Here is a 25,339-nt window from a genome sequence, read left to right as displayed (position 1 = left end):
AGGAGAGGAGGCCCAGACTCCTTCAGGAGCAAGGCCGTAGGACACTCCGTTGGGAAAGCCCTGTGAGGGCCCCAGGGGTGTGCTCAGATTCAGAGCTGGGTTCCAGGCCCACGCTGAACATCTTCGGGGGTGGGGGTAAAGACCTTCTGCTCCTGCTCTCACCTCAGACCGGCACAGGATGCTGCTGGCGGCCTGCTGCTCCTGCTCCTTGACTAGGGAGGGAGAGAAGTCGAACCCAACGCATAACTCTTCAAAGATCTCCTGAGTGGAGTTCTGGAAAGACAATGCCCGGCAGACGGGCCAGGAGGCATCAGGAGCCTGCTGGACATCGCCATAGGGGGACACCCCCATGAGAATTTCTGTTCCCTAGTTCAGGCACAGATGGACATCTGCACAGTCATCTGACCAGGGAGGGAACTAGATGAAACTTCTAAGGCTCGGGATTAACACAAGGGCAGAGGAGCTTGATCCCCAGCACCCACCTGCTCAGGTTGCCAGCCTGGGGTATGAATATCACAGACTCACCAGTTTTACAGCACGTAACAAACTGCTCTGATTTGAAGTGTTTTGTGAGATGACAAGGTGCAGAGAAATGTATAGAATCCTGTAATCCACGCCCATGCTCTTTGTGTGTAATCAGCCTAGCAAGTGTGATGATTTGTGAGGCTTGGAGCAGGTCTGCAAGGACAGTGGCGCTGAGTGCTACAGCTTCCCAGCTGGGAAGTTACATCAATCAAAACAGGAGCAAAATGCCAAGGTCCTCATGGCCTCGTGAGAAGTGACAACAACAGTAAACCTTTCCTCTACGATTCCAAGAAACATGTGGAGAGTGTCTTTCCACCCGAGCCCTCAGCTGGCTGGGCAGGAGAGGAGGCCCAGATTCCTTTGCGAGTAAGGCCGTAGGACACTCAGTGGGAAAGCCCTGTGAGGGCACCAGGGGTGTGCTCAGATTCGGACCTGGGTTCCAGGCCCAACCTGAACATCTTGGGGTGGTGGGCGGGGAGACCCTCTGCTCCTGCTCTCACCTCAGACCGGCACAGGATGCTGCTGGCGGCCTGCTGCTCCTGCCCCTTGACTAGGGAGGGAGAGAAGTCGAACCCACCATGTAGCTCTTCAAAGGTCTCCTGCGTGGAATTCTGGAAAGACAGTGCCCGGCAGACGGGCCAGGAGGCATCAGGGGCCTGCCTGCACATCGCCACAGGGGGACACCCCCATGAGGAATTCTGTTCCCTAATTCAGGCACAGAGGGACGTCTGCACAGACATCTGACCAGGGAGGGAACTAGATGAAACTTCTACGGCTCAGGATTAACACAAGGGCAGAGCAGCTTGATCCCAGCACCCAGCTGCTCAGGCTGCCAGCCAAGCCCCGGGGTATCAATATGACAGACTCACCTGGCTGACAGCACATAACACTCTCCTCCTGCCCAGGAGGGACCCACTCCTCACCTGCTGCCTTCCCGCACAGCACCCACGCATACACACACACACCGACACTCACACACAAACCCTCACACAAGGTGCAAGGGCTATGGGGCTGCTCAGGTGGGATCCGAGTTGTGTCCTGCCCTACAGTGGGCTGCCCTGGGCTGCCCCACATTACCTTTGGGTACCTCCTGCCAAATTGGCCATGAGGCTTGATCCGATGTCCACAACAACACAACAGTCTCACACTCTGGGCTTTCCTGAGCCTAGAGCCTCTGAAAACTGGTACACAACAAGTAAACATGTTGTACTCTGAAGTGTCGCCAGTCAGATGAACTGGCTAGGGGTCTGTCTCTAGAATTAACTGCCTGGTTACCAGAGTTCTAAATCTGTTGGGGTCTATCGCCAAGGAAGTGAGGTCACTTTTTCAAGATTCCATTACCTGGGCTGCTTCCTGTAATCGGACCTACCCAAACCACCCCCATGTCTTCTTCTTAACTCTACATGAGGAGCTTCCACAGCCCCAGCCACAGCTCCCTGGGAATGTGATGAGGGTCCCAGCTTTGAGGAGGCGGAGCAGAATTCAGACCTCCTTTATCTTACCAGTTCTCTGTCCTGGAAAACTCATTGTGCCTCTCAGGGCCTCCCCAGTCTCCAAACCTGCCCAAGGGGAATCCGCCTAGAATCTACTTGCTAGGGACATCATCAGGTGTATATGAAATAATATCCATACCACCTGTGAGGTGGTGTCAAGTGCAAGGAATGTACAAACAAAGAGATGGAAGAATTACAAGAAGGGATGTAGCATGAACACCACTCAAACCAGGCCTGGGTTCAGCAATGCGCTATTGCAACAGGCACTTCCTCTCTTGGCCTCATTTCAATGTCAGCACAAGGAGAGGGTTGATGAATGAAATCCAGACACTGTCATCCTCTGGATTCAAACCTCTCCATTGTTTCCTCTTCTGTTTAGAAAGAGACCCAAGAGCCTCATCTTGATCTGTGAGGTGGGCAGCCTTCACCGTGGCTCCCAGAGATCCCCACCCGTGGTACACACATCCCTCACAGATTCCTGTGTGACCACTGAGTGCTTAGTGACTGGCTCTCGCCAATAGAACACAGCCAATGTGGACGAGTGTCATGTCTAAATTTTAAACACAGAAAGTCTCTCACTTCTTTCTTATTCCCTCTCTTAAGTTCCGTCTCTCTCTCTTTCCCGTGTCTCTCTCTCTCTCTCCTGTCCCTGAGCTGTGGAATCAAGCACACACGTTTTGAGCTGCCATACACAGAGGCCCACATGGGAGAGAACCGAGGCAGCGCCCAGGCCAACAGACAGAAAGGAACCCATGCTCTGAGTCCAAAGTGCACCTCGACTCCTTTGAGTGAACCTGAGAGGAAATCCTCTGCCAGTCGAGCATCACTTGAGGCCGCGGCCGCGACCTTGAGGCATCTTGAGCAAAAGAACCAAGCTAATCTATGTCTGATTCCTCAACCACAAAAATTGTGAGATATGAGGCATTTGCCGTTTACAGATGCAAGGCACTGGAACCGTGATTTCAGGCCCCACGATCTGGCCCTGCCCTCCTCCGTCTCCTCTTTCCCCCAGGCTCCCTCCAGCCACACTGGCCATCTTTCTCACATCCTCTGGCCAAACCCCCTTCTGCCCATGAGCGTCTACAGCAGGGGTCCCTTCTCCCTGACACGCCGCTCCCAGACTTGTGCAGGGCTGGCTCCCTCTTGTCATTCTGGTCCCAGGAAATGTCACCACAGTGAGGCCTTTCAGACCCCCACCCGGTGACCCCTGGCCCTCCCTCACAGGGCCCTGAATGTCCCCTCAGCGCTGGCTCTTTCCCCTCTCATGTCTTTGCTTTCAGGCCTTTGTCCTTGTCCCCTCCAGAGTGTGAGCTCCTGACCGGCAGGGACCACTCAGTCACTGTCAGCCCTGCACTTACACCCACCTGAGCACCTGGCACAGGGTGAGTGCTCGGTGCACAGTCGCTGAGTGAAGAATTGTGAAACTCGTGTCCCCTCCTCCTGCTCTTCACCAAGTCAGACTGTGGAGAGGAGCGCTAGTACCAGGAGGAGTGAGTTCTCTCTGAGGCGGGGCACAGCCGGAAAGGCCTCTGCACGGCTGTTCGCTGCTCCAGCAGCTGAGGCAGGCTGAGTGGGCGCCGTGTAAGTTTAAGAAGTCAGCACAGGGACTGGATGCACACAGCCTGCGCAATGACACCACCAGTTCACTTAACATCCGTCACCGAAAACAGAAAAGTAAGTGTTTGCTTGTGATGAGAAGTTTAGCTTCTTGGTTCTTAGCAATTTTGAAATGTACCACACAGCAGTGTTAACTTAGGCAGTGCTGTGTGGCAATTACATCCCAATAGAAGTGACAACAGTGAAAACTCAACCTCCTTGGGCACCACTGACGCTGGAGGCTGCCTGCCCCCTGGTGGCCAGCACCAGCACTGCAGCCCTGGCAGAAGCCACCACACAGGAAGTCTCTTTGGGTGTCCTCAAGGCAGAGGCTCCCCACTGTCCCAGGGGTAAAGGAGCAGGACCTGCAGGCTTCCAGGCCGTGGGAGGAACCTCAGGAGCCTCCCTCTCCCTCATCTTTCTGTCCCTCCACTTGGGTGTCCTTTTTTCTCAGGAGGCATCCTGACCTCAACCAAGGCAATGATTCTCCTCTCCAGCCAAGTGAGGACCTCGGGAGTCCAACAAGGACTGGTCTTGTCCCTGGACTCTGGCCTTAGTTCACAGTGCTCTGGCATGTTCTTCCTTATCCCAAGTTCTCATCCACCCGAACCCCCAAACCTCTCTCAGTTCTAAAGGATCTCCAGCAGGTGGGAAAGCATTTTCTCAGGTGCTCAGAGCACAGGGCGTCATCGATGGAGAACCAAGGGCCACAGACCCTTCGTGAGCATCATACGGAACCCAGGGAGTCACCCGCTGGACGCACTCCACTTGACACTGGAGGACACCAAGGTCTTCTCTCCTCTACCCAATGTCTACACAAGAGGAGAACGGCTCATCAGAGTAGCAGGTGCCCACAGAAGTGGACTCCAGCTCCCCAGTCCTGTGCCCTCCAGGCTGGGCCAGGGATGTCCTTGGAACAGGTACACACCTAGAAACCTCAGGGATTCTTCGGTCTGTCTCGGGCCTTCTGGGCATGTAGCCAGGAGGATGGATGCTACTGTTCATGGCAGAGCTGCCTCCGACCGCCTTCTCCTCGGCCTCTTGTCACTTCCCTGGTGTCTGCTCTTTCCTGGGGTCCCTGCATGGTCCACACAGGAGAAATCGGTGTGAGTGTGCCTGTGCATGATTGGATGCGAATAGGAAGATGACCCCACGTGTACAGGGGTGGGCAGGGCTCCCCTAGGACCATGAGGTCCCTGTTTCCAAAGAAAACCCGAAGGGAAGGGGTTGAGCCCTGGCCAAGGAAGCCAGAGCCCTGCCTGATCTTCTGGATTCTGACCCCCTCCTGAGGTCTGGGCCAGTCCCTCCAACTTTCTGGGCTTCAGATTCCCAAATGGACAAAGAACACGTTTTGTAAGAGCAAAGTCAAAATGGACCCTCAGCAAATGAAACAAGTACCATGCTTTGACCTCCCCCCACTGTTTATCCTCCAAGGAGACTTCAAACCTACACGGTGTCTATTACTGGGTAAAATCACCCTCAGCATACAAAACTGATAATGGTTAAAATGGCACACGGTCAACTTTATCATTGACTAACTATTGACGGAAGAAGAAATACATCAGAATATATTTTGATATGACTGATAAGATTCAGGAATGTTAACTTACTAGAAAGAATAACACCTAAACAAAACTTAAAATGTCAGAACCTGTAGTGAGTATATTATGATGTAGATTAAAACAAATTCAGTCATTTGCCTAAAAATTAATTGATTCTGAGAAAAAATAGATTCAGTGAATTAATAATAAAATGGATACACTGGAATTGTTTTATGGTGCTTATTTTATAGCAGCCAAGGAATTAATAATACTATATTGCATTTTGACAGTTGCTAATAGCGTAAATCTTAGATGTTCTCGTTACGAGAAAAACATTTGTAACTCTTGATGATAGACGTCAACCAGACTTCTTATAGTGATCATTTCACAATATACACACATATTGAATCATTCTGATGTAGACCTGAAACTGATATAAAACAAGCTTAAATTTAATATTAAAAATGTCTTCTTATTAGTTTTCTCTGAAATATACATTGTAACAAAAATTTTGAAGAGATTTGTTTAATTCTGATTTCAAGGTTCTCTTAGGCCCAGAATGAAAGCATTTGTCTGATCAAAGTTGTCTCAGGTACAAGGGCTGAGACAAACACCAGGGTCAGAATGGAAGAGCACGAATGGCAACACTAAATCATACTCTGCTCATTTCTTTGTATTTGCACTTTTAACAGAAAATCTATTTTTATTCGCTGAAAATACACACAATGTAAAACTTACCGTCTTGACCATTTTTCTGTGTACACATCATTAAGCACATTAATTTCATTAAGCGCATCTTCAGTGTGTTGGCCACAGTCGTACGGTGGTGCAGCCATCAGCACAATGCATCTTCACAACTCTTGTCACCCCACAGAACTGAAGCCTTGTCCCCACTCATCGGTCGCTCCCATTCCTCTGCTCCCACCCCTGACCACTGCATCTGCTGTCCGTCTCTCTGAATCTGGCCATTTCAGGAATTTCATATAAGTGGAGTCACACAAGGCCTGTATTTTTGGGACTGGTTGATTGTCCTAAAGGTTCATCCATGTTGTATCATATCTCAGAATATCCTTAGTTTTTGAGGATGAATAATATGCAGTTGTGTGTCGATATGCCCATGTTGCTTCTCCATTCACCCCTGGATGGATCCTTGGGTTGTTCCACATTTCAGCGATCATGAACAATGATGCCATGAACATGGGTGTTCAAATATGTCTTTGAGACCAAGCTTTCAGCTGTGCTGTGTATATATCCCAAAGTACAATTGAGGGGACACTCAGTGATTCTAATTTTTAATTGTTTTACGGAACTGCCATGCTGATTTCCACAGCAACTATACCGTTTTACATTCCAGCCACAGTGTACCTGCGTCCAATTTCTCCACATCTTTGCCAACATTTGTTTGAGTCCTTTCTTCACTGTCTATTTTTTGGAGTGCCGTCACATGGAGGTGAGGTGGTGTCTCACTGAGATTTTGACTTACATTTCCCCAGTGATTAGTCACGATAAGCATCTTTTTATATGCTTGTTGACCATTTGCGTATCTTCTTGGAGGAAAAGTCTATTCAAGTACCTGGCTCGTTTTTGATTTGGGTTGTTTGTTTTGTTGTTGTTAATTTTAGAAGTTCTATATCTATTCTGGATATTCAGCCCTTGTCAGATAGATCATTTGCAAATATGGCCTCCCATGCTGCATGGGTTGTGTTTTTACTCTGTTGATATTGTCTTCAGAGGCAGAAAAGTTTTAATATTCATGAATTTTGGCATGTGTACTCTTTTTTTTATTGCCCATGCCTTGAGTGTCATATCCATGAAATCATTGCCAAATCCTATTGTGGTAAGTTTTCTCCTATGTTTTCTTCAAAGAGTTTCAGCTCTTACATTTGGATCATGATCCATTGAGAATTAAGTTTTATATCTGGTGTGAGGCAAGAATCCAAGTTTATTTTTTGCATGAAGATATCCACTTTTTCAGGAACCACTTGTTGAAAAGACTGTTTGCCCACTGTTGAATAACCTTGGCAATCTTATTTCTGGGCTCTCTATTCTGTTCCGATTGTCTATGTGTCTGTCTTCACGCCATTACAATGCTGTTTTGATATTGTAGGTTTGTAGCAAGTTTTAAATCAGTAAAAAGAGAGTCCTCCAAATTAGTACTTCCTTTCAAGACTATTTTAGACATCTGGGCATACTTGAGATTCCATACGAGTTTTAGGATGGGTGTTTTTCAGCACAAAATGTCATTGGGATTTTGATAAGGACTGCATTTAATTGGCTCATTTCTTTGAAGAAGTTGACATCTTAGCAACATGGAGGCTTCCAATCCACGATCACCGGACGCCTCTCATTTCTGGTAGTGCCGGGTGGTGTTCAGGTGGAGGGGACAGCACTCTTCCAAGTAGTCACGCAGGGTCCCAGAATTCCTCCGCACTGTGCCTTTGCCATTTCCTCAGAACTTATCGACATCTGCATCCAGTCAAAGGAGAGAAAAATGCGTGTCAAATGCATGTGGGAAGTTTTCAAGGACTGGGTGTGGATATGGCACAAGTCTGTGCCACCCTCTCCCCTGGCCAGAACTATGCACGTAACCAGCAGACCCTAACAGTTGGGACTGCAGGCAGAATCAGCGGACCCCACCAAATTTGGGACTGTGGACTAACCAAGGGCTAGAGACTCAGCGTCCCAGGGAACCATCTGCCAGCTCCAGCTGCCTGCTAAGACTCTGACTGGCACTGTGGACGAACCCAGGGCTGAGACAGATGCTCTGCTAGAGCATCCTGTCAGACTACACTGGCCCGTTAACCTGCGCCTGGAAAGTCACTTAGCTCAGGAGCTCAATGCAAGGAGAGTGGAGCTGAGATGCACGAGACACTTACCCACAGCCCTCAGAGACAGCAAAAAAGACGGAGAATCCAAAGGCTTCATGGGTACCAATGCTTGTGTTTCTCATCCGCGAAGCCATGAGAAGTCTCCTTCCAATCCCACTGCTGCCACCAAGCCGTTAAGAAACAAAATGCAACTGTGTAAGTCTAAAGAACTCCATTGCTTTATTCACCAATTCCTGCACCCAGAGGCATCCAGTCTAGCAGATAGAAAGGAGCTCCAAGGAGCTGTACGGAATGAAAGACTTTGAAAGGCAGAAGGGAGAAGGAAAAGAAGTCACAGCAGGCGGGAAGGTGGCTGGCTTATTGCAAGGTTACTTTCCTCACGGGACAGCAGGAGTCTACGATGTGGAACACCTATCTAGTGCTGATTGGGGGATTCCTGATCCAGTGGGTTAAGATTCTGTTTCCAGGAGAGTCGAAAATCTAATGAAGTCAAGAGTCGGTTTGGTGACGTGGGGCTTAGCGTAAGAGGCTCCTCTTGGGGCCCGCCGTCTGGTTTTGACACTTGACTCTGCTGGCCCCCTGCTGGCCCCGGGTACACCCGGGTTTCCCTTCCTGACCATTGTTGGTCACACATCCACTGCATCTGCCTCCAGTTCTCCCCCTTCCACACCGCAATCCCCGCCATGACTCCCTCTGACACTGTCACGACTTCTCCCACCACACTGCCCTGCTTTCCACAAGGCCAGCAAGAGGCTTCGTAAGCACCACTTCATCAGTCCAGTGGGCTGAGCGGGCTGCCCAGCATCGGGACTCAGAAACTGGTGGGCCTGTCACACGGCCTCCAATCACCGGTACCCCAGCTGAAGTGCCTGCCCTGATGAGAAACTCAAATTTAGCCAGCTCCATCGAACAACATCTTTGCTGCAAGCTTCCCTTAAAAATGCTCCACCCAATTTCTGCCCCAACTGTTTTTTGAGGAGTCGTTTTGGGGGAGCCTTTGAGGCCACCTTGGTGATTCTGTGCCAGGGCACAAGCAGCTCTTAGCCCACACACCCTTTGGTTGCACCACCTGGAATCGTAGAGCACAGGGAGCCAGTGGATGGGCACCAATCGCTGGTTTGACCACCAAGAGCCGGTGAATATTTCATAGCAGGAACATCTACTTTCGGGTCTTCCTGTGGGCGCACGTCACGAGGCGCTCCCTGGTACCCCGCTCTCCCCCACATCCTCTGACCAGCTTTCCCCAGGCGATGTTCTGCAGTACATCATTGTCTCCACCGACCTGCCCCTAGAGGTGCACCCCACAGACCAAGAGTCCCTGAGTTTCCTGCCCTGACAGGCTACCACCGACCCAAAGAGATATGTCTGTTCTACTAGGATGACTGGACTGGCATAGAGGAGTGGCCCTAGCCACAGAAAAGCAGGTAACTGAGGCCACCCAGAAGTGTGGACAAACAACCCAACACGGACAGCAGCTCCATGAGACTCTATTCTACTCCTTGTAGGACAGTCGCCTAAGTCTCTGCCAAATGATTTTAGGAAACCACCTGGCCTCAGACTATCTCTACTGGCCAAGGAAGGAGGGGTCGGGGCCCTCCCATGGTCTACCACCTGCATGTACATCAACAACTGACAAGTTCAAACCTACCTACACCAGAGGGTCCAAGAGGTGAGAATACTGCCCAGTATTACTGAGATCTCTGAACAGATTCCCAGGGCCCCCAAGACCACTGACCTATTTTCTTGGCTGGTCTTTTCAAGGTGGAGACCATGACTATGGACTGGATCTCAGACTGTTGCTTGTGTGATTTTCGTACTTGCTACTAGACCCTAATCAGCTGTTTACTCTCAGGGCTACACCGTGCCTTACCCCTAATAGCTGCATGAATTACCCTAATTTCAAATTTTCACTGAAGAAAATCTGCTCAACATAAAATACACCATTTTAAGTACTTGAAAGTACACAAGTCAGTGACGTTTAGGACAATGAGAATGTTGTGTGGCAATCACTACTGTCTAATTCCAGAACATTTTTAATACCTTGCAAAGAAACCCAGCCTCGCTGTCTCTGTGCTTTGCCCTAACCCAAGTCCACAGAAAGACCTTATCTGTTTCCTATCCCTGCAGATTTGCTATTCTGGGCATTTCATTCAAATGGAATCATAGAATCTGTGGCTTTGTGTACCACTTCAATTAGCACACTTTTTTAAGGATCATCCAGGGCCTAGCACGTAGCAGTGCTTTCTTCCTTTTTAGGGCTGTGTTATATCCCATAGTATCAATATGCCACATTTGCTTTATGTGTTCTTAATTTGGTGGAAAATTGGGTTTATTTCATTTTTGGGCTACTGTGAATAATGCTGCTTTGAATGTCCATGGACAGGTTTTCCTGCGAACATATGTTTTCCATGTTCTTTTGGAGATGCCTCACAATGGACTGTCCAACTCAAAGGCAATGATTGCTTGAAGATGTTAAGAAATGCAAAGCTGTGCTCTACAGTGGCTGCATCATTTTACGTTCCCACCAGTGATGTATGAGGGCTCCCCTTCTTCCTCATCTTTACCAACACTTGGGATTTTCCTTTATGTTGAATACAGCCTACATACTGAGTTCGAAACAGTAGCACATTGTGGTTTGAATTTCCCTTTCCCTAATCATGAATGGCATCGAGCATCTCTCTTGTGCTTATTGGCCATCTGCATATCTTCTGGAGAAATGTCTATTTCAACCATTTGCCTATTTTAATTGTTTTATTTGTCTTTTATTATTGAGTTCTAAGAGATATTTATGTATTCTGAACACTAGATTATACAAGTTGAAAGTCGGCGAATTCAAGACCCATCTTTCAACAATGGATAGAACATCCAGACGGAAAATAAGGACATGGCAGAAATAAATGACATTAAATACTAAGAACATTTTATTGAAGAGCAGCAGAATACACCTTCTTCTCAAGAGCACACAGAGTATTTTTAGAAGAGATCACGTTTGAGGTCACAAAACAAATCTTAACAAAATTAAGACGATTGAAATCATACCAAGCATCTGTCCTGAACACAATGGCGTGAGACTAGAAATCAATATCGGGAGGAAACCTGGATCATTAGAGATGGAAATTAAACAGCAGCCTCTTACACAGACATTAGGTCAAAGAGGAAATCAAGAGGGAAATTAAAGAATAGCTCAAGACAAACAAAAAGCATTAAAAACACACCAAAGTTATGGGATGCAGCAAAAATAATACTGAGGGAAGTTTACAGTGATCAACTTGTAACGTCTTAAAGAAGAAGGACCTCAAATTGACAACCTAAGTGAGAACACACAGAACTAGGAAAAGGGAAAACTGAATCCAAAGCTAACAGAAGGATGGAAGTCACAAAGGTGAGAACAGAAGAAAGGAAATAGAGGAGAAAGACAAAAGATCAAAAGGAGGAGTCAATTTTTTGAAAAAATAAAATTGAGCAACCCTTAGAAGACAGAACACCTGACAGAAGAAAAGAGAGAACAATCAAGTAAAGTAAATGAGAAGTGAAAGAGGAGGCCTCACAATCGATGCTTCAGAAATAAGATCATAGAGACGCTTCTGAGCTCTTGCTCACTAACACACTGGGTGACCCAGCAGACTGAGTAAGTTCCTAGCAACAACCTACCCAGTCTCACTCATGAGGAAACAGACAACTGAACAGACCAGTGACAGATACGGAGGCTAAGTCAGTGATCACAAATCTATCATTTAAAGAAAAAGACCTTTCTAATTTCCACTAGACACACTTAAAACCAGTTACACGCCAAGCCAATCTTTATTTGAGTTATTTACTTAATGCTAAAATACAGCTGATAAAAATATTCATAATGCTCTTTTATGTAGAGATTTTGAAGGTAAAGTTTCTTGAGAAAACTACAGGTTTTTGTACTTGGTACACAGGGAATGAAATTCTAAAGCACGGAGAATGCGCATTTCTTCACATGGTTAGTGCCCCAGTTTTAGTGAATACCTCTGAGAGATGAGCAAATACAATAAAGTGTATGACTAAAGCATCACACTTCACTCAAGACTCATTCTATATAGCCACCCTATCTGCAAATATTTAGTATGTTATTTCTAATACTTCACAGTATCACTGCCATCGATGATAGTAATACTAAATTTCCCTTTGAAAGCATCCTAACTTGCCAATTTCTTTGACTTTCTAATACTAGAACACTTATACAGGTAAACTGAATATGTTAAAAATGAAATGGAAAACAAGGTAAAATTAAGCTAGCGTAACAAAATTATTTGACGTACTTGAATATTTGAAGAAGATAAAGTTAGATAAAATTTATTTGAAAAAGTAAAATGTCAACAATTTTAAAATTAAATAAGGTGTTTGAAAAATGGTTATATGCATTTAAATATAACGTATTTAATATTTATAATCAATTTTATATTTGTATGATTTAGTGATGCTGCAAGTATACATTTTTACCAAATGAAATGGGTGTATATTAAAATTAATTCCCTGTCCAAGCCCAGATCAATGGCAAACATTGCTAAAAAGAATAAGCTTCTGAGATTAAGAATTAAATCTAAAAACTGAAAATTTTTACTATCAAATATAAATTACAAAAGGTGTTTTGAGTCAGATTTTTTAAAGGAAAATTATTTCTCAGCATTGCCGGATCTCATAGCATGCACAAGATGGCAACATTCTACATAATACCCACTTTCTCCAGAGGGGTGTGGAGAATCACATTAGATTTTGGTCAGCTCTGAAGTGGCTGCCACCTGGTTGTTTGTCCTAATTCTCTAACAGTAAATGAACTTGACAAAGATTTCTCTTTTTTTCCACACTTGGACTTGAAAGATTTCATTGTTTGTGGTCAAGTAGATTGATTCAAATAATCTCACAAAGTAAAAGGGTTCATAGCTCAGGGAAGATGCTTTCCGAACATTTCCTGAATTGAGTTTGGATTGTCATCCTCATTAGATCTTTTACTTCTAGTGTTTCTCATACGCCTGCTGCCTGATTAAAACTCATCCTTACAATATGAATCAAGAAATGTGGCCAAAGAAGGATGTGGTTCGTTTTCAAAATAGACAGATAATCTCTGAATTTTTAACTACGAAGACATGCCTTTTATTTTACACACATTGAATAATGCACCTTTCCTGATATAAAATGTTAAGGGCTTTTTAGAGCAAGCAGCAAATTAGAATCCCCTTGACTGTCAACGAGTGGGTCCAGCAACATATCGATTATGACTGGTTGTAAAATAAAATTTGTCCCCAGTTTGTGTTATTATTTACAAAGTACAGTATTTGTTTTTTGTGTGTGTGAGCAGAAATTTAAACTTACTTTTTGGGTATTGTTGAAATTATGCTGTTGATTTTCCCTCAATTTTTATTATGAAAACACTTAAGTATATAAAATAGTTAAATAAATAATTTTACTCCTTCTTCACAGATTTCACGGTTAACCTTGGGCCTTATTTGCTGACTCTCCCTCTCTCTCTTTTTCTCTGTCTCTCTTTTATTTATTTTAAATCACTTGTAATTCACGTATAGATTCCATGACACTTCATGCCTAGATAGCATATTTATACTCTGAGTTTTTCCAACAATGACTTCATAAATATTTTTAGATATACGATACAATTTAATTTCACTCCTTGAATTTGGTTGTTATATCTTCTTAGTCACTTTTCGACTCTCAACTTGCTTCAACTTTTTTATTTTGTGACATTAATTTCTTATGAACTAATGACAGTTGTCTTATAGATTGTCTTGCTTCTGGATTTACTTAATGATTTCTTCTTAATTCCATTTATTTCCTATAATTTAGAAACAAGGTTGAAGGAATTAATTATATTTAGATTAAATATTTTAGCAAATATACTTCATGATGTATCATATCAGAAACACCATAAGTAGTTGCTTTTTCATTTTCTTTCAACAACATGTACAAGTTTGTGACAAGGCAAAAATTTTTTTCAGCTTTATTGAGATACAATTGCTAAGGTAGATCTTAAAAGGTCTCATCACCAGAAAAAAAATTGTAACTACATGAAAATGTGCTTTTAATATCATTTTTAACTAGTGTCTTGTCTTTGAGGAAAGATAATGAAAATGGGCTTCTTTCTTCCCCACATTCAGTAATTCTGTAACATTAGGCTATGTGATAGTCACAAATAAAGGCTTAAAAAAGTATTAAATTTTTGCAATTCCTACCTCACTCATGGACTTCATCATGCTTGTTTCATGAGCTTTAACATTTGTGTGACTCAAATATTTCACCAATATCTGAAAGTCAATATACAGCTATTAGCAATAATTTTATCAACAAGCTTTGCTCATGGTATTGGTGTTTTATTCTAATTTGAAATGAAGGTAACCTAAAGATTTCACAGTTATTAGTCAAGAATATGCTCGATCAGCAATAGCAGTGTGAAAATCAATAAACAGAAACCTCACTTAAAATAGAGTTGAGAGGCCAGAAAGGAGAGCTCTCACATGTATTAACCATTGCAGAGCCCAACAGGAAGAAGACTTCCTCTTCCTGCCCAGTAATAGCCAATGAGAGACTGTCACAACACAGCCAATGAAAAGCCGCCACGCTTTGATCTCCCAGTCTCCTCCAATGGGCTTTTTGCTTACAATAGCTCTCCCAACTTTCTTTGCTCCTCTATAAGAGGGTTTCTCCTCCCCTTGTTGCTCAGGACTTGCATGTGGCTCGCCATAGTTGCACACTCCAAATTGCAGTTCTTTGCTGATCCCAGGTGAAGCCATTTTGGCTGGAGAAATAATTGGCTGTCTGTTTCTTTAAGGTCAAGACCAGAAACAATGTTAAGTCACCATGTAACAGAGCCTTCTAAATACTGACACTGAAATCAAATTGTAAATTAAAGCTCTTGTTTAGTTTATCCCTAACATGTGAATGCGTATACAAATGCAAAAATGAACAGTTTCTTATAGAAAAATGAAATCTAAAATAAAAGTCTCTCTATATCTTGAATCTAACTTACAATTTCCACTGTGTCATTCTATATCGGTCAAATGCTGCCAAAATAATATTGTGAAACAAACTACCCCAAAATTCTGGATCCTGAAATGGAAATCATTCATTTTCATCTGTGAGTTTGTACGTAAGTTTATTTAGGGTGGGCTCATCTGGGCTTAGCTCCAAGCTAGAGATTGCCAGTTTCTTTCATCTGTCTCCCATCCTCTATGTATCAGCAGGCTAGCAGAGGCTGCTTCTTCTTCTTCTTCTTCTTCTTCTTCTTCTTCTTCTTCTTCTTCTTCTTCTTCTTTTGAGGAAGATTAGCCCTGAGCTAACATCTACCGCCAAACCTCCTCTTTTTGCTAGGAAGATTGACCCTGAACTAACACCTTTGCCCATCTTCCTCTACTTTATATGTGGGACGCCTGCCACAGCATGATTTGAGAAGTGTGTGTAGGTCCACACCCAGGATCGGAACAGGCAAACCGTGGGCCTCTGAAGCGGAGCATGCGAAGTTAACTGTTATGCCACTGGATGGGCCCCAGAGACATCTTACTGTGGCAATACAAGAACCACATGAAGGAAAGTCCAACTGTGCAAGTCCATTTTAAGCCTCAATTTGCACAATGTCTGCTAGCATCCTTTGAATCAGGGAACCACATGCCCCAGTCCAAAGACAAAGGTTAGAGAAATAACCTCTGCCTCTAAAGGGAGAAAATGCAGGGTTATGTGACCAACTGCCTGGATGCAGAAAGGAAAGAAGCATTTGTTCCAATTACTCAATTTAGTACACTTCCGATGTATTGTCCACTCTGGACTCATCAAATGTAAGAAGTATTTCCTGAACTTTCTATAAGCTTTCATGCTTTGGGCATTTAATTTCACTTGCCAATGACTTTTCCTAAATTTGTACTCTTTCCCTCTGTGTCTCCCTCTGTATCTGTGTCTCCCTCTTTCTTAGCCTATGAAAACAACATGAAGTGTATATTCTCAGTGAGTTATTTTTCAAAACATCTAAATTTTTTTGTCTGTGACAGAGAGCAAAGAGAACAGAAAAAATGCGAAAGTCGGTGAGATATTTTGGGGGAAACCTAAACTAACGAGGAGGAAGAGTACACAAAACAACCTTGGTTACCTGTCCCCCTTAGCGAACAAGTGTGAGGAATGTGCCCGTGCAGGCTTTCCTATTGACCGGGTCCCGGCTTCCTTTGCACATGTAGCGCTGTACAGATATCTGCGCTCATGCTCTCCATCAATACTGTGAATACAAAGTACACTGTAATTACAATGCAATCCACTTCCGGGAACTGCTGAGAGGCTAATTAAGTAATTTCTACAAATTACTTTTAGATGCTTCAAGGAAAGTAGTTTATGGATGTCAATTATAGTATCGAAGTATTTGCTGCTAGTTATTGTCTGAAAAAAATGACTACTCCCATCTTTGTTTAATGTGTTGAATATTGTCCTTAGTTATATAATGTGTTGACAATTTCCCCTATTTTCCTTCCTAGAGAAGTAAATAAAGTTTTGGTCAAATTAACTGTGAACATAGAATTTTTCAAACAAATAAATGGAAAATTACCTTAATAGAAATTAATAAAAATAATTAAATAGAAAACAAATCACATGTGATCCTATAGCATCAGAATAATTGTAAAATATCAAAATACTTTATTGAGATGTTAAGGAAACTTCGAGCAGAACTTTGTGTGTCATTAACCATGAAAGACTCTGTTCTTCAAAAGTCGAAGTAATTTTTATTATAATCTTGCTAAGAGAATTTATTCTGTAAAAACATTTCAACGATGCAATAAATAGACAAAGAATAAATCTATAGAGCTATGCACAGCTAGATACGTGGATAATCCACAGCTTCCTGGATGTGGGAGTAGTTCTACAACTTCATCATTCAGCATTAAAAAAGGAGTATTTTTTAAATATATTTGACAAAACAAAGATACGTGTATGCATCATTTAAAGCGATTAGAAATCTACCAATCTTTTGATTATAGTGGGGGATTCTATAAACATTTCAGAATACTGTAATGAAACGGAAAATGAAAATAACTATGAAAAGTAAGCCAGACGAATTATCACAAAAGGAGGAAAGTCCGCACTATTTCTAAAATAACATTACCCCTTTTTATTTAGAAAATAGTAGGGAATGTCTTCATTAAAACAATTAGTAACTTTGAATTTGGGCACGTTTAAAGAAAATTTCCAAGTATTTCAATATTAAGGAATATAATGTATGCAGAATATTCATGTGTGAATTTTGAACAGAGAAAAATCAGCATATATAAAAAGGACATTTTGTCCTAGACTTATAGTCTCTTTTATTGTATGATATTTATATATTTCTGCTTGTATTTTTCTATTGACACTTCTACCTAGACTTATCTAGACTTACTTTTAACAGTTTCAAGCTGAATATACTTACACTTATAAGTATGATAAAAATGATGTGATAATGTTTCTCATACACTTTAATGCAAAAAGCTTAATTATATTTCACATTATATCTTAAACATATTGACAGGCCAAAATACAAAAAAAATGTGTTTTCATGACATATTTTGCATCTCATATCTTAAAACATTTTAACTTACATGGATGAATATGAATAAACATCAATTGAAATATTAATTTTATGTACCAAATTCAACTAATTATCACTCTCAGAAGAAGGCGATCTTTCTTTTGCTTTCTTTTTATTGAGGAAGATTCACTCTGAGTTAACATCTGTGCCAATCTTCCTGTATTTTGTGTGTGGGTTGCTGCCACAGCATGGCTGCTGATGAGTGGTGTAGGTCTGTGCCCAGGAACAGAACCCAGGCCACTGAAGCGGAGTGTGCCAAACTCAACCTCCAGGCGGTGGGGCCAGCCCCTAACACTTTTTTAAGATTGTAAAAATTGTAAGGGAAAACAAACTTTAGAATACACATACACACACACACACATATTCACAAAATAGTTCATTTAATAAACATTTACTAATTATTAATTAATAAATGAATGGAATAGTTAATAGATTAAAAATTCTCAGAATTCTCTAATTATAGCCATTTAAATCAGCATAGCCATAGATGTATTTGGAAAAATTAGCTATACCGTTTTTATGATTATACAAATTTAATTAGCACAACTTGCTCATTAAAAAGGTTATCCATAGCATCAGACTTCAGATGCCCCTAAATTGCTATTGTTATTGGCAAATGAAATTAATAACATAATATAGGGCAAATAAGAAACCTAGATGTTGTTTCTCTCACTGAATTTAATAGACACTGGCAAGTGACCCTAACCTCCTGGCAAATCCCTTACCCTCTCTGCACCTCAGTTCCCGCCACTGTAAAATGAGTGGCTGCGCTGAATGAACACCACATTCACTTCGTTCTCTGAGATTTCCTGCACCTCTGAAAAAGACTTCTGAATAGTAGGATGTAAAGACTCTGATTACCTGCTAAACTTTACATTTCTATTTTGTAATATGTTCATTTCCTAAAAATTTGGAAGTTTATTTGTACATTTCCATTATGTTTATTTATGGACTTTTCACTAATGGAATTTTGAGCATATATATCTTCCTAGAGCTTAAAACATTTCTCTCAACTTCACCTTCATCTGACTCACTTTTGCAAATAATTAAATGTCTCAAGGTGTCAAAACTAATTTGTTCACAGTAAGATGTAGCTTGGTTGTTCAGGGTTCTGAAAAGGGAAGGGCGAAAAGGGTTGGCAAATGGATTGCACTGTGAAAAATGAAGAAACTATGGCCTTAAATTGTATATCTTTAAAACTTTCTTGAAAAAAATAGATCACCTCGTTTGTACTTTCCTATGCTGTGTTATAGCTATGAGAATACACAAGTTGTAAGAGTGCTATCCTAGGAAAATAACATGTACTCTTTTTACGTTTTCTGTTACAGTTTTGATCCTTTAGCTTATAGTTGATTAAAAACAAAGTAATAGAGAACATTTTAACTAAGAATTTGCCCCATTAAATTTCTTAGTCTTGGAATTACACAATTGTCATTATTTTAAATGCTGAGAAGTAAATAATATATAGTGTATGCAAAAAGAAAAGCAAACAACACTTATAGACATACATGAATGTGGATATAGGTCCATAACCATTAAAAAAAATCACTGGCTTTGGCTTACAAGAGGTGAAGTAAGTAAATCTTGAAAATTGGAAACTAATTCCACTTCACTTTTCTGAAGTTTTCATATCTTAAATCCATGTTTCTAAAATCTATTTCACATGTATTAATTAACTGAAGTTCAGTGTTTATTTTATTTCTTAACTATACATAATATCACTTTCTTATTTTATTTATATACTAAAATAGTACATTTTTGCTTCAGATTATTGAATGAATTGGACCTTATTAAACCAATTTAATTCTAATGTTTCCTTCTAATCATATTAATATGGACATCCTATTGCTTTTCACTAGTCAAAGTAGAATATCATTACTTTGATCCTTAGACTCAATACACCTATATACAATTAATCTTATGAAGACAGAATTTTTAAGGAGTACTATTTACTTTTTTTTTTTCTGCTTTATCTCTCCAATTGTTGACAAACACTAAGCCAAAAGCTTAGGAACTCAGAGAACACAAAGCAAGTTTAAGTACCAAAATTCTACACTTAGACATATCATAATCAAATTGCAGAAAAACCAAAGACAAAGAGAAAATTTTGAAAGAAGGTAGAGGGAGAAAAAATATTATCTATTGAGAAACAAGGATAATAATTATATTGGAATTCTCTTCAAAAATCATGCAAGCAAGAAGAGAGTGGAATAAACTATTTAAAGTGATGAAAGAAAAAACTCACCCACTCAGAATTCTCTATCCTGTGAAATCATCCTTCATAAGTAGGAAGAAGAAAAGACTTTCTCAGACAAACAACAAATGAAGGAATGTGTTGCCAGTAGACCTGTCTTGCAAGAAACATTAAAATAAATTCTTCATAGAGCAGGCAAATAATATGTCAGGAACTCAGATCTACATGAGGAAAGGAGATCATTAGAGAAGGAATAAATAAAGATAAGACAATTTTTTATTTTTTAATCTTAATCGCTCTAATAGATAACTGATCAAAACAATAATAGCAGCAAGGTAGTAGGTGATTATAGCTTATGAATAAGTGAAATGAATGACATCAATTGAGTAAAGATGGGAAGAAGGTATTGGGAACACTAGATTATAAGCTACCTGCACTACTTGTGAAGTGATAGAGTGCTATTTGAAAGTGGATTTAGATTAGTTGTAGACATACATTGCAAAATTTAGGGCAATTGTTAAAGTATTTTCTTTCTTTATTTTTTTGCTGAGGAAGATTCTCCCTGAGCTAACGTCCATGCCAATCTTCCTCTATTTTGTATGTGGGGTGCTGCCACTGCATCGCTGATGAGTGGTGTGGGTCTGCAATCAGGATCCGACTCCGCGAAGCCAGGCTGTCAAAGTAGAGCATGCCAAACTTTAACCACTGTGTCATGGGGCCACCCCCTAAAGTTATTTTTAGAAGAAGTATAATTGATGTGCCAATAGAGAAGAAAAAATAGAATCATATGAAGTTCTCAAGTAAAGCAAGAGAAAAACAGAGAAAAGAAAAAAAGAGAGAATAAAAAAAGAATAACTGCAGTGGGTAGAAAACAGTTACAAACAGGGTTGATAGCAATCCAACAGATATACAATCACTTCCAGTTTGAGTGGTCTAAATTCACCAAATAAAAGACAGATAGTGGACCAAAAAAGCAAGACCCAACTATATGCTCTCTGTAGGACACTCATTTTAACTATAAAGGCACAGACATATTAAAAGTAAAGGGATAGGGAGATATATACCATCCTAATGTAACAGTAAGAAAGTTGGAGTTAGCTATATTAATTTCTGACAAAGCAGAAGGACTTCTGAAAAACTACAATTATCAGTGATAGACACATTACATAATCATAAAATGGTCAGTTCTCCAAGACATAACAATCCTTAATGTGTATGCATCTAACAGAGCATGAAATATGTGAGGCAAACACTGATAGAATTGTGCCCCCCCAAATTCATATGCTGAAGTCCTCACCCCCAGTACCTTATAATTTGATTGTATTTGAAGATAAGTTCTTCAAAGATGTAATTATGTTACAATGAGTTCATTACTGTGGGCCCTAATCCAATAGGATTGGAGTCATCATAAGAAGAGGAGGTTAGGACGCAGACACATCCAGAAGACCATGTGAAGACAGGGAGAACGCAAGCATCTGCAAGCCAAGGAGAGAGGCCTTGGAAGAATCCAAACCTGCTGACAGCTTGATTTTAGACTCCTAGCCTCTCGAGTTTTGAGAAAGTAAATTTCTGTTGTTTAAGCCACTTCATCTGTGGTACCTTGTTATGGTAGCCCCAGCAAACTAATGCAAAGTGTACAGAGAAATAGTTAAATCTACTGTTATAGCTGAAAACTTCAACATCTCTCTGCCAGTAATTGACAGACTCAGCCTGCAGAAAATCAGCAAGGATACAGCTGAACTGAACAGCACCATCAATCAACTGGATCTAATTGACATTTATTGAACATTCCATCCAACATCAGCAGAATACACATATTTCTCAAGTTTATACGCAATATTCACCAAGATAGACTACTTTCTGGGCTTTAAAATATAATCTTAACAAACAAAAAAATAGAAATAATACAAAGAATGCTCTCAGACCACAATGGAATTAAACTAGAATCAATAGCAGAAAGATAGCTTAAAAATCCCCAGATATTAAGAGAATAAACACCACACTTCTAAATGGCATATGAATAGAAGAGTTCTTAAGAAAAATTAAGAACTAGGCAGTCCTAGGTCCAAATCACCAGTTTTGCCCAGGTGGCATGGATAATCTGCTTAAATTAGTGGATCCTCAGTTTCCATAATTGAAGAATATAAGTGATAGCTTTCTTTCACGGTTGTAGACGTAATTAGAGATAATGAAATGAATTCAAATTAAAGTTTGAGTTCTTTTTAGACAGCTAATCAATGGCAGCTCTTATTAATGCAGCACCTTAAACCCATTATATTACTTATTCTTTTACAGGACTGAGGATGGGGTCATGGGAACTCCAGATTTGTAGACACGTCAGACAAAATTTGGGTAAGCTGAGGATCCGCCATTTGCGGTTGGCGCTTAAGTGGAGCCAGTCTTGTGGAACTGAGCCCTTAAACTGTGGATTCTGCACCGACTCTGGGTAGGTAGTGCCGTAATTGAAGTGGAGGGCACCAGCGGGTGTCTGAAGAGTTAGAGCATTGGTTGGCATGGAAAACTCTGGACATTTGGTGTCAGAAGTGAAGTGTTTTCTGAATATAGAGGAAAGAGGCGGGTAGTTTTCCTTTTGGTGACACAGTGTTTGGCAATAGTAGATACTCTATAACTTTCAAAGGGATGTTGAATGAATAAACTAAAAATATATTTCCTGCATCTGAAGTTTCTTAAAAACTGAAAATTTTGAGAACAATTGAGTTTCTATTAAGTGTCACAATATGACAGTGGAAGAAAGTCATTAACCGGCCTAATAAACACTGTGCTAGCTTCATCCATCCATCCATGCACTATTTTAGGCACTGGGACATAGAGCAATGAAAAAAATACTGAAATCCCTTCCCTGAAAGAACTTAGAGTCTCATATATAGACACACATCTAATAGGTTCCTAAATTACGTAAGTTAAGTGGTGTCATGTACTATGAAACGTTAATACCTACAGGAATCCTTCCTCTGACCCACAGACTGAGGTTTCTATTATATGCTGTCAAATAATACTGCATATCTTGTCTTCTTAGCTTTTTCCAAAATTAAATTTTCATTTGTTTAATTGCCAGCCCTAGTGTCTAGTGGTTAAGATTTGACACTCTCACCACCAGGTTAACTTCCTGATCAGGGAACCACATCACCCACCTGTCAGTTGTCACACGTGGTGTTGTGTGTTGCTGTGATGCTGAAAGCTGTACCACTGTATTTCAAATACCAGCAAGGTCACCAATGGTGGATAGGTTTCAGTGGAGCCTCCAGACTCCAAAAGACTAGGAAGAAGGACCCATCACCCACTTCTGAAAAGATCGGCCATGAAAACCCTGTGGGTCGCAGCAGAGCATTGTCTGATACAGCACCGGAAGGTGAGAAGATGGTGCAGAAAGACTGGGCAGGGTTCGCTCTGCTGTCCACAGGGTCGGTAGGAAGTGAGAATCAACTCGACCGCACTAACAACAAAAATTATTTAATAATATCTGCCTCACTCATTAGACTTCAGACTCCGTGAGAGGAGAAATCAAAAATGTCACTGTGTTTTTCCATTGTTTTATGCTCAGGGCCTAGCAGTGTCTCTCATACTACAACAACCAAAGAAACATTCACTCAGTAAGTATGTGATTGAATGTATGAACTGTTGGCTTTATTTAGTCTTTAACTCTGTGAGCTTAGAATAATTACTGAAGGATTATGTATGATAGAGCTGAGACTAAGAACAATCAAACAGCCTGTTCAAATCATTTGCGTGAAGGACGAGTAAGAAAACTCGCCTCTTCTGAATATAGATATGATTAATTTTTCCAACACCACACAGACTCACTATGTTAAATACCAAAATTTAAGTCAAATTATAGAAAACTATGTGTATTATGTTATAGTTACAGCAGTAGAAAAATAACGAACTGCATTAAAATCCCTGCTCTTACAAGAGCATAACATCCCATCAGCATCTCCCTGAAGACTCCCTATCATGGTATTCCTAAAGCGCATTGTGTTGATAGTCATACCTTCTCAAACGCATCAATAAGTTAGAAATATTTACCTAGAAAAGGACATTCTTGTTTTAACAATAGTGAAAAACTATACAAATGCTAAAATAACTTTGAATTTCAAGTTTCGTCTAAGATGAGTGGTAATGATAGTCTGACAAGTTAATGCATACAACCTTAAGCAAAAGAGACAGAACTCCAGACAAGAGATAGTCATTTCTCTGTTTCCATTGCTGAATTTATGCTCTTTTTTCCTGCCTGCTGTCTTGTAGGATGCCATCTCTCCATTCTTCTCTTGGTGTGTTGACGATTTGATTTTTGTCTGGTCATTGGCTATCTCTAGATTATATCTTCCTGCAAATAAAGAATGAAAACAGCTGAATATATTTATTATTTCCTTGATCGAAAACTTGACAATTAATTTCAATAATGTTCTGTCCAGGGCTATTAGATTCATTGGTTAGTCCAGCACTCACTAGACACATTCCTTATGTGAGAAATCTAGTAAGCATACTGCCAATATTCATACAAATTTTTTGGAGTTACATGAGGGATGTGGCCATTAGGACAATATTTTTGGTAACTGCATGTCACTAGCACATTTATGGAACAGAAACTGATGGAAATGCAGATATTTCCTCTGAAAAATTTGCAAAGCAGAAACTACCTTTTTGTCTCTCTCATTCCACCAGAGTGTAAACTACAGGAGAGCAAGGATATTTTCTGTTTAATTTATTCTTCCAACATTGGGAATAGTGCCAAGCACGTAGGAGGGACTAAGTTTTTGTTCATCTGAAAGAATATTAGCTGACTTCTTACAGCTTAGTAACACCAGGCGTAATTTGTATAGCCATTGTTTTAGCTAAACAAAATAATGATAAGACACATTTCTTCAGAATTTGTGATCTCATGGGATTAAGAAGTGATATTTTGTAAAATTACATTTTAATTCATCAAAATTGAATTAAACAATTTTTCTATGTGTTTTGGCAAGGTGAAATACAGTTATTTAAACTCACCTGCTCTCTAATGAGTTGGGCCCCAAAGAAAGCAGCAGGCTGCAGAATGTGTATTAAGCAGGGAGCTAATAAAAAAAGAACAACTTTCATTTTTAATTATATTGAGGTAAAGGTATCAGTGAGATTAATTTAGAGTATGCTTTATTCTTAGTCATAATCAACATGTTTTCTTTGTTGTATCTGCTGATGATTCAATTTAAAGAGATAAAGGCTCTAGTTGTCACTGTTCTGCAGTTGAGCTTCTTTTCACCCATCTGAAAAGTAACTTTTTTGTTTTTTGAACATTATGCCTTGAGAAATACTATTTACAACTTGTGAAAAATCATTAAATAGGGCTCATATAGGAAAGAAAGAATTCTCATTAATTGTACCTAGTAGTGGATTTGCTGTGAAGCCTGAGGGTCAGGGCCCTTCAGTGCTGAAGGCACATTCAAGGCCAGGGAGGGGCCCCGCAATGCAGAATTAGGAAAGTCGGATTTTGTTTTATTCTTCTTGTGAAGGGGTTCTCCAGTATTTTGCTAAGTTCCAGGCTCTACAATTTTGCACTTGTCCTCCATTATAGATACCGTTGA

At 40.9% G+C, this 25,339-nt stretch overlaps 2 long non-coding RNA genes across 2 annotated transcripts; both read right to left on the bottom strand.

The window, feature by feature from the left end:
- Window positions 1-162: 162 nt before the first annotated feature.
- Window positions 163-8,154, bottom strand: LOC138919069 (uncharacterized). The gene is made up of 4 exons (XR_011428965.1): window positions 8,032-8,154; window positions 5,894-7,621; window positions 4,543-4,692; window positions 163-273 (listed from the first exon to the last, which is right to left on the bottom strand). It is a non-coding gene; the product is annotated as an uncharacterized lncRNA (long non-coding RNA).
- A 5,531-nt stretch (window positions 8,155-13,685) lies between these two features.
- LOC138919070 (uncharacterized) lies at window positions 13,686-16,223 on the bottom strand. The gene is made up of 3 exons (XR_011428966.1): window positions 16,100-16,223; window positions 14,196-14,267; window positions 13,686-13,798 (listed from the first exon to the last, which is right to left on the bottom strand). It is a non-coding gene; the product is annotated as an uncharacterized lncRNA (long non-coding RNA).
- Window positions 16,224-25,339: the final 9,116 nt, after the last annotated feature.

The sequence above is a fragment of the Equus caballus genome, chromosome 19 (genome assembly GCF_041296265.1).
Source record: "Equus caballus isolate H_3958 breed thoroughbred chromosome 19, TB-T2T, whole genome shotgun sequence".
NCBI classification, from domain to species: Eukaryota; Metazoa; Chordata; class Mammalia; order Perissodactyla; family Equidae; genus Equus; species Equus caballus.
This window is presented reverse-complemented; position numbering and strand designations above follow the sequence as displayed.